Genomic DNA, 15,853 nt, shown 5'->3' on the forward strand with positions numbered 1-15,853 from the left:
TGCCCTGATATACAAAATCTATACATTTAACAACAATAACAACAAAAATAGTCATCCCTCCAGTTGGCTGCTGCAGGCTATTTGGAGCAACTTGTATAAAACTAAGCCTCTAACTGAGAAAAACTATGAAAACTAGATTTTTTTTGTTTTTAAAGGGGCACTGGAAAACAACCAAAGCGGCCAGGAGGGGAGGACTTGAGGGACCAGGATCCTTGAGAAATAAGAATCAAAGTGAAATGAGTCTAACATCTGCATGCAATTATCCATTTAAGCACTTGTTAAATGCTGTGTATGTGGAAGACGAGCATAAAGCACTTTCAAAGATTTTAAGAAAACCAAATGAAGTTTGTTGTTGTTGTTTTACAATCTCATTCTCCTGGGAGAGACAATACAGGCTTTTAGGGGCTCAACAACAAAGAGGGGCCCTTGTAAACCACCAGTCTCAGTTCAGGTGCTTGAAATGTCTGTGGCTTGGGCATAGACCATTTAGAAAGAAACCTTCCTAAAGTGCTTTCCATGTTTCATTTCCTATTATGTGTAGATAGAGTACATTGGAGCATCAATAGGCCAATTCAAATTACATTAACATGACAGTCATTTAAATTTTTCTCTAACAAATTAATTATTAGAACTGTTTCACAGAAGTCCTACTGGTTCAGAACCAAGCTATATTTAACATAACTTATCATGACCATGTATATGTTGCTGCCAGGGTAGTCATAATAATATGAGTAGAGTATTAAAAACTTGTCAAAATACTTTAGGTTACTAAATATTTGTTTATAAAATACTGGTGGCTGGGGTGCCTGGGTGGCTCAGTCAGTTAAGTGTCTGCCTCTGGCTCAGGTCATGAGGATCCTGGGATCCAGGGGCATTGGGCTCCCACTCAGCGGGGAATCTGCTTCTCCCTCTCCCTCTGCCCCACCCCCTGCTTTTGCTCTCTCTCTCTCTCAAGTAAATAAATAAAATCTTTAAAAAAATACTTACTGCTGTCATATTTTCCAAGAGATTTCTAGGTATCTTTTGTCTATATGCACCGAGCAAATATAGGACAATACCTCTTGTAAATACAAGCTTTTAAATCTTTGAACTAATGAGTAAAATAACAACTGTATCTTAGTTATCTTTTCAACATAATTTATCCTGGAAAAACAATCTATCAATGGTGATACAGTGGCTACTCAGTACATTTAATAAAAATATCTTATTTTTGTTAAATGTTGGTAGTTGTTCCTAGAATCACCATGATCAGATCCATGCAAACATGAGCTCTTCCTTAGAGAATGTAAATCTTTCTAATTCTAGTACTAGATTCTAGTTGACATAAAGCAATTATGGGACTATTATTCACTTGCACAAATGCATATTAAATATCTAATAATGTGCTAAAAACATGCTTGGCATTATGGGGATACAAAATGCACACATATTAATACCCTTCTTTCAGAACTATAGATTCTTATAAAAAATTGTTCCCAAAATTATTTGAGAGAGTTTGAAAGCCATGATAAATAATCATAGCAAGAAGCTATTATAAAAATGATAATAACTTTTACCGAGTATTATTTTTAACTATGTGTTAGGCAGTAGGCTAAGTTGCTTAAATTTAATCATTATAATTATGAGATACATACTTTGTATGTCAATTTAAAAATTATAGATCCTGAGACGTTACATGTAAGTAATTTCGAAAAATTCACAAAGTTATTGGTTGGAACATTCTTAACCATTACACTGGAATTTTAAAAGGTAAAAATAAAAGTACTGAAAGTAAGATGATGATTTCATTAGCCTGGGTATTTCTATTGGGTGCCTGGACTTATGCTAATATATGCTAGATTAATCCAACTTCCACCTCCATAATCAACCATATTCAATCAATTCAGGTTATACAAACTTTAGTATCGATGTGATCACCCTGATAAAGCAGAAAAACAGCTGGTCTGTGCCCATGGCTGTCTCCATGGACTTGGGTATAATCAGTAATGTGTTTTTTAATTTAAAGATAAAGATGTTTCCCCTGAATTACAATAATTCAGTAACACATGCACACACGCACACACACACACATACACACACACACCCCATTGTGAAATCCAGTGAGTCATAACACTAGACTTGAGCTCCAAATTCAAATATTTAACCAGGGATTGTTTTTATTTTCATGATAATATAAAAAACCATGTAAAACATTTTCATTATATATAGTCTCAACACAGTGTCATAATGCAGTGTTGCATGAGAACATCCTTTCTTTTCTTTTCTTTTTTTAAGATTTTATTTATTTATTTGACAAAGAGACAGCCAGTGAGAGAGGGAACACAAGCAGGGGGAGTGGGAGAGAAAGAAGCAGGCTCCCAGCAGAGAAGCCCGATGCAGGGCTGGATCCCAGGACTCTGGGATCATGTCCTGAGCCTAAGGCAGAGGCTTAAGGACACTTAGGTTGCTTCCATATCTTGGCTATTGTAAATTATGCTGCAATAAACATAGGGGTGCATATATCATTTCAAATTAGGGTTTTCATTTTCTTCAGATAAATACCCAGTAATGGAATTACTGGATCATATTGTATTTCTATTTTTAATATTTTGAGGAACCTCCGTACTGCTTTCCACAGTGGCTGTAGCAATTTGCATTCCCACTAACAGTGCACAAGTGTTCCTCTTCTTCCAAAGCCTCACAAACACTTATTTCTTGTCTTTTTGCTTTTAGATATTCTAATTGGTGTAAGGTGTTAACTCATTATGGATTTGATTTGAATTTCCCTGATGATTACATATATTCAATTTTTTTCATTTACCTGTTGGCCACCTGTATGTCTTCTTTGGAAAAATGTCTATTCAGTCCTCTGCCCATTTTTTAATCAGAGGTTTTCTTTTTTTGGTGTTGAGTAGCCTTTTCAGGTCTTCTGTTGTTTCGTACAGATATTAGTATTATTTATTCTCGTTCTATGAAAAATGCTATTGGTATTTTGATAGAGATTGCATTTAATCTGTAGATTGTTTTGGATAATATTGACATTATAATAATATAATTCCTCCAATCCATGAGCATCGAATATCTGTTCATTTGTTTGTGTCATCTTCATTCCTTTTAGCAATATTTTGTCATTTTTAGAGTACAGGCCCTTTCCCCCTTTTGAGTTTATTCTTAGGTATTTTATTCTTTTTGGTGCAATTATAAATGGTACTTTTTAAAAATTTCTCCTTCTGTTAACTTCATCATTGGTGTATCGAAATGCTAGTGATTTTCAGGTATTAATTTTGTATCCCATTATTTTACTGAATTTGTGTATTACTTCTTGTAATTTTTTAGTGGAGTCTAGGATTTTCTATGTATAGTCTTATGTCATCTGCAAATAGTGACAGTTTAACTTCTTCTTTACTAATATGTATGCCTCTTATTTCTTTTTCTTGTCTAATTGCTATGAGTAGGACTTCCAGTACTATGTCAAATAAAAGTGGTGAGAGTGGACATCCTTGTCTTGTTCTGGCCCTTTTGTTTTATTCTCTTTTTGATTTTTTCAAAAAGGAATTTAAGATAACTTTTTCAAATTTTTAAAACAAAATTAAAGATTAAGGTTGTAATTGCATTATTTTTCAAGAACTTATATTGCAAGTGTTCAAATTTTCTTTTCTTAATATGCTCAACCTCTCATTTTCTTTTTCTTTTTTACATGTTTGGTATTTGATATTTTTATTGCTCTCTTCAATAGACCCATTCTTTTATTCCTAAATTTATTCCAACTATTTTGTGACTATATATTGTGAATGAAGGCATTTTCCATTATATATTTATAACTTATCTTTGCAGTATATGAAAGTTATTTATTTTCATGTCAGGATTTTTCTTATACCTACCTGTTGCACTAAACATTTTTTACAAATCTAGTCATTTAAAAAAATTCTTTTATTATGTGATGTTAGTCACTATACAGTCCATCATTAGTTTTTGATGTAGTGTCCTATGATTCATTGTTTGTGTATAACACCCAGTGCTCCATGCAATATGTGCCCTCCTTAACACCCATCACCAGGCTAGCCCACCCCCCCACCCCCTCCCCTCTGGGCATCATGTTGCCTGATTTCAAGCTATATTACAAAGCTGTGATCACCAAGACAGCATGGTACTGGCACAAAAACAGATACATAGATCAATGGAACAGAATAGAGGCCCCAGATATGGACCCTCAACTCTGTGGTCAACTAATCTTCGGCAAAGCAGGAAAAAGCATCCAATGGAAAAAAGACAGTCTCTTCAATAAATGGTGCTGGGAAAATTGAACAGCTGTATACAGAGGAATGAAACTTGACCGTTCTCTTACACCATACACAAAGAAAACTCTAAATGGATGAAAGACTTCAGTGTGAGACAGGAATCCATCAATATCATAGAGGAGAACATAGGCAGTAATCTCTTCAACATCAGCCAACAGCAACTTCTTTCAAGACACATCTCCAAAGGCCAGGGAAACAAAAGCGGAAATGAACTTTTTGGGACGTCATCAAATCTAGTCATTTATCATCTAAATATTATGTACAATGCTATGCCTTATATAAATGAAGATAATTCCCTCATCATTTAATGTTTTGTTGTCTTATGTCTTTATACATGAACTACAACGTTTAGGACAATATAGTTAATACAGTTGATATTCAGTATCATCTACTTATTCCTGAATTGGGTGGAAATGTCTCTAATGTTGTAGCTAATAATACATGAAGGTCACAAACACCTCTGAAGATCTTATAAGAGCCTTAAATCTTACGTTTTATGACATAAAAGTTATGGCTATATTCACAATATTTAAATGTTTATTGAAGACCTTCAAAGATTATTTACCTTAATTTACTAGACACAGACATTTTTCATACTTGCTAGTTTTATATTGCTATTTTTATTTGAATTTACAAATATGTGAAATAATGAAGCAGATTCACTGCATTATTATCAGTGTATATACGTAAACTGTTTAGAGAATAGCATTCTTAATATTAAAACAGCAAAAAAAATACTATAGATGTTCTTGAATTAGAAACTGGTTATGCATCTATTAATGCAGGCTTTATTTCAAGTCACTGTTTTGTTTGCCAGTTTTAATACAGAATTCAAGTTTGATCAATTAATGTTGCAGTGACACTATTTAAACTGCATGAAAAGATTAACATATTCTTGACTAGAAATTATTTAAGAATGCACTTTACCCCAATTGGCACTATTTTTAGTATTGTAACAAGCATAAGCATGTTGATAATTCTACCCCAGGAAAAATCAATCCAATAGTCACCTTTACCCAGAAATGCATTATAAAGGTTCCTGCATTGCAGGAAGATACTAACTGGGGATAAAACTAATATGGGAAGTTGGCTGGTCAATTTTCTAAATTCTGCTGAAGTTAAGATGGTGATATTAGGCAGAGTCCTTTAGCTTTCTTATGGTTCTTTATCTGCAGAGTCCCTAGATTTTGTAGCTATCATCCTTATTTTTCTACCAGAGAAAAAGCAATTATTATATTGGTAGTAACATCTTGAAAAGCAGTATCTTTGCCTTTTGGATGTTTATAGTCTGGTGCAAATACAGCTGTGAAAGCAGAACATATGACAATTAAGTGATGCTCTGTTTCCGTGTTTATGATTCCTGACTTGGGAGCATGTTTATTATGCTTGTCTGAAAAATGTACTTCATCTCTGTCATCTCTCCCATCTAGCTGTGCTTCCTATCACCAAATCAATAAACCTTAAAAGTGCCTTGTAATAGTTACAGTATGTTTCTCCAGGGAGAAATTGTTGTGTTAGGGTTTTGATGGTTTTTGACACTATACCAATTTCATATGACAATGAATTGAAAGTTGAACAGTGCACTGAGCCATACTGGTAATTTAATACTATCCTTGGAATACTGTCTTTCAATCTCGGACAGGAAGCCATCATTTGTGAAAACTGGCCTAAGCTTATTCTCGTATCATCAGTTTGAATCCTTCATGAGAGAAATTAGGAAGTAATATCTTACTCTAAACATGTTAAGGTCTTATTGTTCTTATTGTTGATAATGTTTTGGGGACTAAATTTCTAAGACAACATAGAGGATAACAATTCTTCATTAACACCATTCACCATACTTCTACCTCTCTCACAAATGCTTTAATTTTCCTGGTATTAAAAATAGCCAGAAGACATTGCCTCAAATCTTAGTTCTTCCCCAGTATCTATAGGGCCATAAATAGGTCATTTCAATGATCTAAGATGTAGTTCCTTCAACCTAAAGGGAATGAAATGAAACAAATTTTGTCAAATTGAAATTATTATACAAATTCCGTTGCCTTGGTTTTGTTGTCCCAACATAAGAATCCTGTACTTTGGCATCTCATAAGTAAAGCTTCCTGGAATCCTTCCTGACCTTTAAAATTTTCATTTCTAATAGACAACATTTTTGTATCAAGAAGTCTAAAAGAGAAGTTTAAGATCAATACAGTACAAAGCTAAAATAGAGCAATATAGTATATAGCTAATTGAGGGAGCTGATGAAAAATCTGTAACTTCTAATAATAAATTTACCATAATAATTATAGAAATGAGAACTATTATGGAAGACCAAGGATGCCAGGATCACTTCCAGAATCGAGTGACACCCTAGGGAATGTAAAAAGGTCATCTGATAGAAGTAGAAAAGATAATCTACAGGGATGTTTTCCTTGGGGGCTTTCCTATAGATCTTGGAACTGTGCTGAAGAGGTAAGAATGCAGGAACTATATTTTGAACCCTAACAGTACTTTACACTGCCAAAACTTTTCATGACCAATTTGTTGATGAGCGCTAATCTGTCTAATAAAAAAAATATAAAGTAATTTTAAATTATCGTGGATATTTACTAGAGACTAGAGATGCTTTGGGGAAGTTATAATTTGGATTTAACTCCTACTGATAGTATATATGTTCAGAGATTTACCAGAACATAATTTATATGAAGTCTAGATCTGGTGCCCCTCTGATAAATTTATATCTGCTTTGCTTTACTAATCTAAGAATAAGATAGTGATAAAACACAAACCAAACAAGCAGCAAATATAAACAAATGCCACTGTTAGCACACTTGAAAATGTATTGTTTTCACCCTTGTGTAACTGTGTTTTGGCTAATAATGGGAATGACTAAGCACCTTAAATATCTTCACTCAATGTTAGGAGTTAATTTTTAGAAATTTAGAATCCAAAAAACAAGAGAAAGGACTTACACTAACTATTTCAGCAGGCTAAGCCCTGATGGGCGTTTAAAAGATCAAAGGAATTTTCTTATTTATTTCAAAATATAATAAGATGTAAATATCTCCCTTTGTAAACATCTGGAAAGGTATTTTTGGTATGTGAATAATTGCTTAGTGTGAAAAAATTGAGAAAATAAAATAGGAAAATATTTAAGTAAGATGAATACTTCATGAGCTACCTTAATATTTCTAAATATAGTCAGGCAGAAAATTGTTACTCTTTTTAGGGGAGTGGGTAAGGAGCCCAACTCTGCCGTTTTAATGAGACCAATTGGAGTGGAAAGCAGACTAGCTAAAAACTTTATACAAGAAAAATCTTAGTCAAAAAGTGTGCAACACACACACACACACACACACACACATGAACACACATGATTTTAAGTGGTCAGGAAGTTTAAAATATTTATTATTTGATTCTGCTAAGGAAATGAGAGGGAATTAGCTTTCTAAGGGAAAATAGGTAAAGATACTCAGATCTAAAGAGAGACAGGCTTTTCTAAACATCCAGGATTTATTTCTCAGAACTGTGAATTCCACTGGCTTGTATAATGTGCAATGCAAAATAGATAAATGCCCACCAAAGAATTCTACACATACAGATGTATAATCAATACAAAATATGGTCAGTTCCCTGAATGGATCCTTGGTGTCTCTCTTGGTTGGTAGATATTAACATCATTTACGGGTTGAATTGTGTTTCCTCAAAGTTTATATGTGGAAGCTCTGCCTCCCAGTACCTCAGAATGTGACTGGATTTGCATATAGGGATTTTAAAGAAGTAATTAAATTAAAATGAGGTCATCAGGGTGGGCTCTCATCCAGTACGAATGGGGCCTTACAGAAGAAATAATTTGTACAGAGATGTAAACAGAGGGAAGTCTAGGTGAAGACACAGGGAGAAGATGGTGATCTAGAAGCCAAGAAAAGGGCTTCAAAAGAAACTCACCCTCCTGATGCCTTGATATTGAATTCTAGCCTCCAGAACTGTTTGAAAATAAGTTTCTGTTGTTTCAGCCATCTGGTCTATGAAACTTTGTTACGGCAGCTTGAGCAGACTAATATGGCGTCCTCAATAGAAAAGGCTATTCCGCTTGGGAATGTCAGTTGTCTCCTATTTTTATCACATACTGGAAAAATTAATAAGTTGGATAAGGGAGATTTTTCCAGACATAGATAAGTGAGATTTTTCCACACTGCAGTGGTGTGTCATAGGGTAGGACAATTATCCTGGGCTGAAATTTTATATTTAGGGAAGTAGGCAGAGCTTTCAGTGAAGATCATAGCAAATAAAGATGCTAAGGAACCAGATTTTCAAGAACTTTTAATAGTCTTTTATATTCATTGGTGAAAATAATGTTTGACAGAAACAATTTTATAAAAATCTCAACACTACTGGCTTTTCTTTGAATGTTACTGTCACAAATATTTATTGATCCATCATTGTCTATAACCTTATTTATTGGAGTCATGGTTTAACAGAGCATTAAGCAAGGATCTAAGCAAATACTGTCACATGGTAGGTAGTCAATACATATTTGTCAAATGAATTTGCACAATGAACAATGCACCACACACACACATTTTAATATCCAGATTTTATTGAAAAAAAAAGTGGTTATGTCCTGTGAAAAAGATGGCCAAGAAAATTATATTTTCAAAATTGCTAAAGTTATTCCTCTTTTTCAAGTGTTTACTAAAAATAAAATTTTAGCCCTGGTATTAGTTTTTATTCTAGAGATTCTATTAAATTGTATGCTTACAAATTATTGACTTTATGTAATTATAGTTGTATAGAGAACAGAATTGTTCGAACAGAATATTGTATCGGTTATATAAATAAATGATAGCATCATAAAAAATGTAGAACTAAAAATGTATCATCAATTACATTCATTGACAGGTAATGAGTTACCATAAATAGTATCATGTTTTCATTTCTTTATAACATTATGTTCTCTTTTTAATTTCAAAGAAGTATACAAAAATAACATTTGTAGGGGAGGAACTCAGAATTACATTTTTATTTACTATAAATCAAAGTAACTACATTTATTTACTATCAATCAAAGACATAGGCAAATATCTTAAAAATAGAATTTCTACTTATTTTTTGACTAAGCAATATTAAGAATCAATTTAAATTGTAAGTATTCCATTTTAGCTATTTCTTCTGACCTTAATAGGAAAATATCACATTATTATTTAAAATCATTTTGTAGAGTTATTTCAGGTTTCTTAAGATAATGAAGAATAATGCATGATTTTGTGATAACTACTAGAAAAAGCATGGTGACCTTTCAGCAGCTCTGTTAACCTCTTTCAGCCTGAGTCCTGATCTATCAACAGGAACAACCATACTGACTTCCTTAGTTTGCAATGTTTTGTAAAGGTCGAATACATTGATACATCTAGAAGGAATTTACATTAAGGCACCATATCAGTACTTAGTTATTACTAACCAGGCTGCCATGATTTCTGTAAATTGGTGAGTAGTATCCAGGGTTTCTTGGGCATAATCTAAACCAAGATCTTTTCAGATGAATTTCATCATCACCAGAACAGAGAATATCATATGTGAACCACGGAAATCTTTAGACTATTCTTTCATAGGCAACTCAATAGTGAAAATTAACAAGAACAATAACAGCAAAATGGATGAAAACCAAAAGGAAAGGGCTGGCAGTAGTGGAAGAGTAAATGGTACAAAGGTGAAACTAGAAGCAAGCATTTCAAATGAAAGTGTGTCTTTTGCCAGAATCATTCCCAATGTAAGTTTATAATAATCCTGGAAATGACTAAATTGTATGAACCAGACCAGACAATTGAAGCAGGTGTCTGGCATTAGGAGAGATGAAAATGGTTTCTCTTCTCTCTGCTATCAAGATGAGGAAGATATAATAGGAATACATATTGATTCCAAGAAGAGCACCATGCCAGTTCTGTATTGCAGATGGAATTGTGCAGAGCATCCCAAATGATTAAGAATGAAAAATAGTCAAAACAAGGACTCATGGTGCACGATAAAATAACTCTTAGCTTTCCTCTTGAATGTCCATTACATTTCACAGATGTTGAGACCAGAAAGTGACTGTTTCCATTGCTAATGACCACTAAAACAAAATATTTGGTAAATTGAGACCTGGTATGAATATTTTGGGTTTGGCTAAACATAAAATGAATGATATTAATATGAAGAATAACTTTGCACATGATGTTTCCTCCATCAGATGATGGAGGTGAGAATTTGGAGACACTGTCTAACATAATACAAAAATACTTAAATCAACTTATGGTCAGATCCAAAAATTCACTATTTTCAAAAACTTCTGGAGTTTTAAAAGGTTACTGAAAATTAAACACAATGACATTTATAACACCATCATATAATAGATTTCTAATAAAAGGCATTGCAGTAACTATTCAAATTCACCTTGATGTCAGAATGGCCAAAGCTAAATGTTAATACTAAGCAGAAGACCTAAGAAATAATGTTAAATATTTAATGAAGATAAAACAAGTACTTATTTTTACCAAGGACTCTATAAGGCATTTAAATATACTTTTATTTTCCTAACCTAATTTTGAAATCCTGAGTAGAGGCCAGTCAATTCTCCTTCATAAGCAGCTGATTAAGTCCACGCCCCAACAACTTCTTTATCAGGCTCTCTCACTGAAGCCACCATACACCTGTTCTAATTGCCCCAGGCCAGGTGCCAGAAAACTAGAGAGAGCCTTCATTCCCCAGAGCCTGAAAAATTATTCAGATTAGCCAATCTATAGGGAGCCCTGGAAACCTTGCCAACCCCATCCCTCTTGCTATATATAAGCTTTTCCTCGGAGCTCTAGATTGCTATTAGTCCTCAGGTGCAACTGCCTATTTGGCAGCCTTTGTTTTATTTGTTTGTTTGGAGATGTATCAAAAAGAGTTCTTCTTTTCACATATCTGGGTGTCACTGTATTGTTTCTACCATCAAAACCATCTCTAACTATTATAAAACAGATATTATGCATATGAAGAATGCACATTTCCTTTAAGCAAATTTTAATACTATTATTCCATTTGATAAACCAATTAAGAGCCTATGTTCAGAGGAGGGAGAGAGAATGAGGAAGGAGGAGTGAGAGAGTAAAGAGTGAGAAGAGGGTTTTAATCATGAATAAAAACATTTGGAAATGGGCTGAGAAGACTTTGGAGAAGACTTCATGATGGAGTAGACACTTCTGTATAATTACTAAAACCCACTTTATTTTATTTTCCTTCTCGACAGACAGGCAGCCTAAATTTTCCAACACCATACAGTTAGATATAGCCATGCACAAAATTCTAGTTAATAAAATTATGGCAGAAAAGATGTTTGCTTTTCTAGGCTTGGTCCATAAAAGTCACTGAAGAGTAAATTTCTGTGCTTTCTGCTCTTGTTGCCTTCCTGGGTGGAGATGACCTCCATGGTGACCTTGGAAACCAAAGCATAAAGTTGGAGATGAAAGATTTAAAATATTACCTGTTTTTTGACTGTGATGAGAGTGAGAAATAATTACATTGAATTAAGCCATGATGTTTGAGGGGTTTATCAATTATGTCAACTAACTTATAAACTGACATCCTTACTAAGATAAATGATTTCCAGTAGTTTGGCTTTGTGATTAGGGACTATGGTTGGGCTGCATATCAAAATGGGAAATACCAAAAGAAACAGAGGTTTAATACATACAGAGGAAGGTAAGGACTTTAGTTTTGGATATTTGGAGATTAAAAGACTTGAGATATTTAAGTAGAGGTCTTATAAAGGCCATTGGATATATGCTGATGTTGAAAAAACAAGACACCCCTGCAGAGCTCAAAAAAGGACAGGGAGAATGTAAGAAGACCTAAAGAGACTAATGTGAGATAAAAGCCAAGAAAAAGATCTGAATCACCACCAAGAACAGTGATGATAAACTACTCATTTAATTTACTTTACAAAATAGTCCCTGCATTGATTATATTTAATTTTTTCAGTTTTTATTTTAATTGTAGTTAGTTAACATAGAGCGTTATATTAGTTTCAGGTGTACAATACAGTGATTCAAAAATTCCATACATCACCAAGAGCTTATCACCGCAAGTACACTCCTTAATCTCCATCACCTACTTCACTCATCCCCTCATCTCCCTAACCACTGGTAACCATCAGTTTGCTCTCTATAATTAAGTCTGTTTCTTGGTTTCTCTCTCTCTTTTTCCCCTCTGCTTATTTGTTTTATTTCTTAAATTCCACATATGAGTGAGATCACATGGCATTTGTCTTTCTCTAACTGACGTATTTCACTTAGCATTATACTCTCTAGCTCCATGCATGTCATTGCAAACAAATGGCAAGATTTCATTCATCAATTTCATTCTTTCTGGTGGCTGAATAATATTCCAGTGTGTGTGTGTATCACCTCTTCTTTTTTTTTTTTTAAATCCTTTTTTTTTTTTTAACTTGAATTCAATTTAGTTAATATATAGTGTATTATTATTTTCAGGGGTAAAATTTAGTGGTTCATCAGTTGCATATAACACTGTGTGCTTATTACATCATGTGCCCTCCTTAATGCCCCTCACCCAATTACCACATCCCCCCCACCCACCTTCCCTCCAGCAACCCTCAGTTTGTTTCCTATAGTTAAGATTCTCTTATGGTTTGCCTCCCTCTCTGTTTTTATCTTATTTTATTTCTCCTTCCCTTCCCCTATGTTCATCTGTTTTGTTTCTTAAATTCCACATACAAATGAAATCATATGGTATTTGTCTTTCTCTGACTAACTTATTCCGCTTAGCATAATACCCTCTAGTTCCATTCATGTCATTGCAAATGGCAAGATTTCATTCTTTTTGATGGCTAAGTAATACACACACACACACACACACACACACATCTTCTTTACCCATCCATCCGTTTGCTTTTTTTTTTTTATATGATTTTATTTATTAACTCATCAGAGAGAGAGAGACAGATCACAAGCAGGGGGAGAGGCAGGGAGAGGGAGAAGCAGGCTCCCCACTGAGCAAGGAGCCCAATGCAGGACTTGATCCCAGAACCCCAGGATCATGAACTGAGCAGAAGGCAGATGCTCAACCAACTGAGCCACCCAAGTGTCCCACCCAACCATCCATTGATGGATATCTGGGCTCTTTCTAATATTTGTGGACACTTCTGCTATAAACATTGGGGTGCATGTACCCCTTCAAATCACTATTTTTGTATCCTTTGGCTAAATAACTACTAGTACATTTGCTGGGTCATAGGGTAGTTCTATTTTTAACTTTTTGAGGGACCTCCATACTGTTTTCCAGAGTACCATCTCTTTTTTATCCATTGATCAGTTGATGGACACTGGGTTGCTTCCATATCTTGGCTAGTGTAAATAATGCTGCTATAAGCATAGGGGTGCCTGTATCCTGTTGAATTAGTGTTTTTGTATTCTTTGGGTACGTACCTAATAATGCAATTACTGGACTACAGGGTAGGAATTTCATGGAAAATTCATCAGGGGGTTATACTCTATTTTTAAAATTATTGTTATTTTGTAAGTCTGACAATATGTCATACTTTATAATGATCCTTAAAATGAAAAGTGACTTCAGGAAAATAATGATAATAAATGTTACTGTTAAGTGTTAAGGACTCAAACAATAGATTTACATTTGACTAACAATCCAATTTTTAAAACATTTATAGAAAGAATTTATTTTAATGTCACAATCAACAAATGCAAAATCTTTGCAATTTAATACATATTTATTGTATCATTCATTCACCTAAGCTATTAACAATAAAGATATAATCTTAGTTTTATTACTAGAGAACTTATTGCTTCCATAGTACCTGACATCTAGTGAGAGTTCACCAAATATCAGTTAAATAAATCAATATATGACAAAGTATAAAAGAACTATTGTGTCTTTGTATCCAAAGTCCAGTTCTTATTTACTTTAACCTTGAATTTATTTTTCTTCCTATTGATCCCCAGAATTCTCTGTAATCCTTAGCAGACATTACTGCTTCTATAAGCTCTGAAAGAGAAAAATATCTAAGGAACATCTCTTAGCTTACTTTGATTTTATAATCTCTTTTATTAGCCAAAAGCAATTTAATCCAGCATTTCTTCTGGTAGGATTAAAACTACAACAACAAAAATATACAACATCATACAGTTTTAAGAATAAAATTGGCATAAAAATGGAAATTCTTTTTCAAAAGCAAAGAGTGGATATATTTTAAAAGACAAATATCGTTTCTTTTTTCAAAAAGTTGTACTTTTAAAAGGAGAGGGAAAATAAGTTTTAAATATCATGGCTTTTTTTGTATCACTGATTCACTGGTAAAAATATTTGCCTAAAATATAATTAGTAAGTGCTGAAGATGGTGAGCTATAAAAATTGGGGACGTTTTATTCTCAAATACCATGGAAGACATGGGATTTGATAAGCAATTGCTAATCCTTTAGTTTTCATTCTGATGGCTAACCAAGGCATAGTGAAGGCAAAACAGAAAGGCTAACAATAATACATACCCCTTGACAATAACACGCAGCCCTGTTTCAAATGCTGTATAATCAACATTTGAAGTGGCAGAACACACACCTGGGCATCACTATTAGGCATTTTCCAAATATAGTATTTTTGCTAGTGCTTGATTCATTTATAAGATTTAAGAATTATGTCTGGTCCCAGTAGAATTTAAATAGCAACATATTAGTTTATATCTCCAGTGTAAGGCAAAGAGTAAGAATATATTCCTTGAAATCGAAACATTTTTATTCCCATTCTATCCAATGTCTGTGCATGTTCTGCTATGGCAATGTTAGTCCTTCTAGTCATGCAATGTTCCCAACAGCTTGAAATCTTTAGTTGTTTTAACTTGATTTTCTAAAAATTGTTCAAGTAAGGTTTATGACTTAGAATGTATTTACAATATATACACAAATCCATAGAATCTTCAAAAGTTCATTTTTGTAGACCATATCAACCAACATCCTAATCAGACACTTTCTACTTTTTTTCATGGCCATCACCAACCACCATACAAGTTACCCTATGATCATGTTAAAGCCTTATTTTGGATAGACATCTTAGAGGAAAAAAAAAACTTCATAGAAAATGGATCATCACGAACTAAACTTTGTTGTCCTGATCTTCAAACAAAAATTGATTCAAAACATCACAGACATTGACAGTTAAAAAAGAAAAAGTCATACTACTTGAGATATATAAAAGACCTCAGTAAAGAGAAACATGTGAGTGAAAACATTTCTTGTTCAAAGAATTTCATTTCCTAGACATAAAAGGCCCTCTAATTTTCTCCAAATGAATGCCAGTTCTAGTATATTTTATGAGTACCTTCATTGCTGTTAGATCCTGAAAAATAATAAAATGACCCTAATATGGGATTCCTCAAAACATTTACTAGACTCTCCAGGAAGCTGTATCAGCCCCAAATTGGACGTACTCCAAGATTTTTGCTTAGTAACTCTTGGGGGAAATTTATTTAAAAGAATTTCATCTGAATAAGTAAATCCGTCTCATTTTTAATGATTATTTGAAACAGCATTCTTTCACGTCAGTGT

The sequence above is a fragment of the Ursus maritimus genome, unplaced genomic scaffold (assembly GCF_017311325.1).
Source record: "Ursus maritimus isolate PB19 unplaced genomic scaffold, ASM1731132v1 scaffold_11, whole genome shotgun sequence".
Taxonomy (NCBI): Eukaryota; Metazoa; Chordata; class Mammalia; order Carnivora; family Ursidae; genus Ursus; species Ursus maritimus.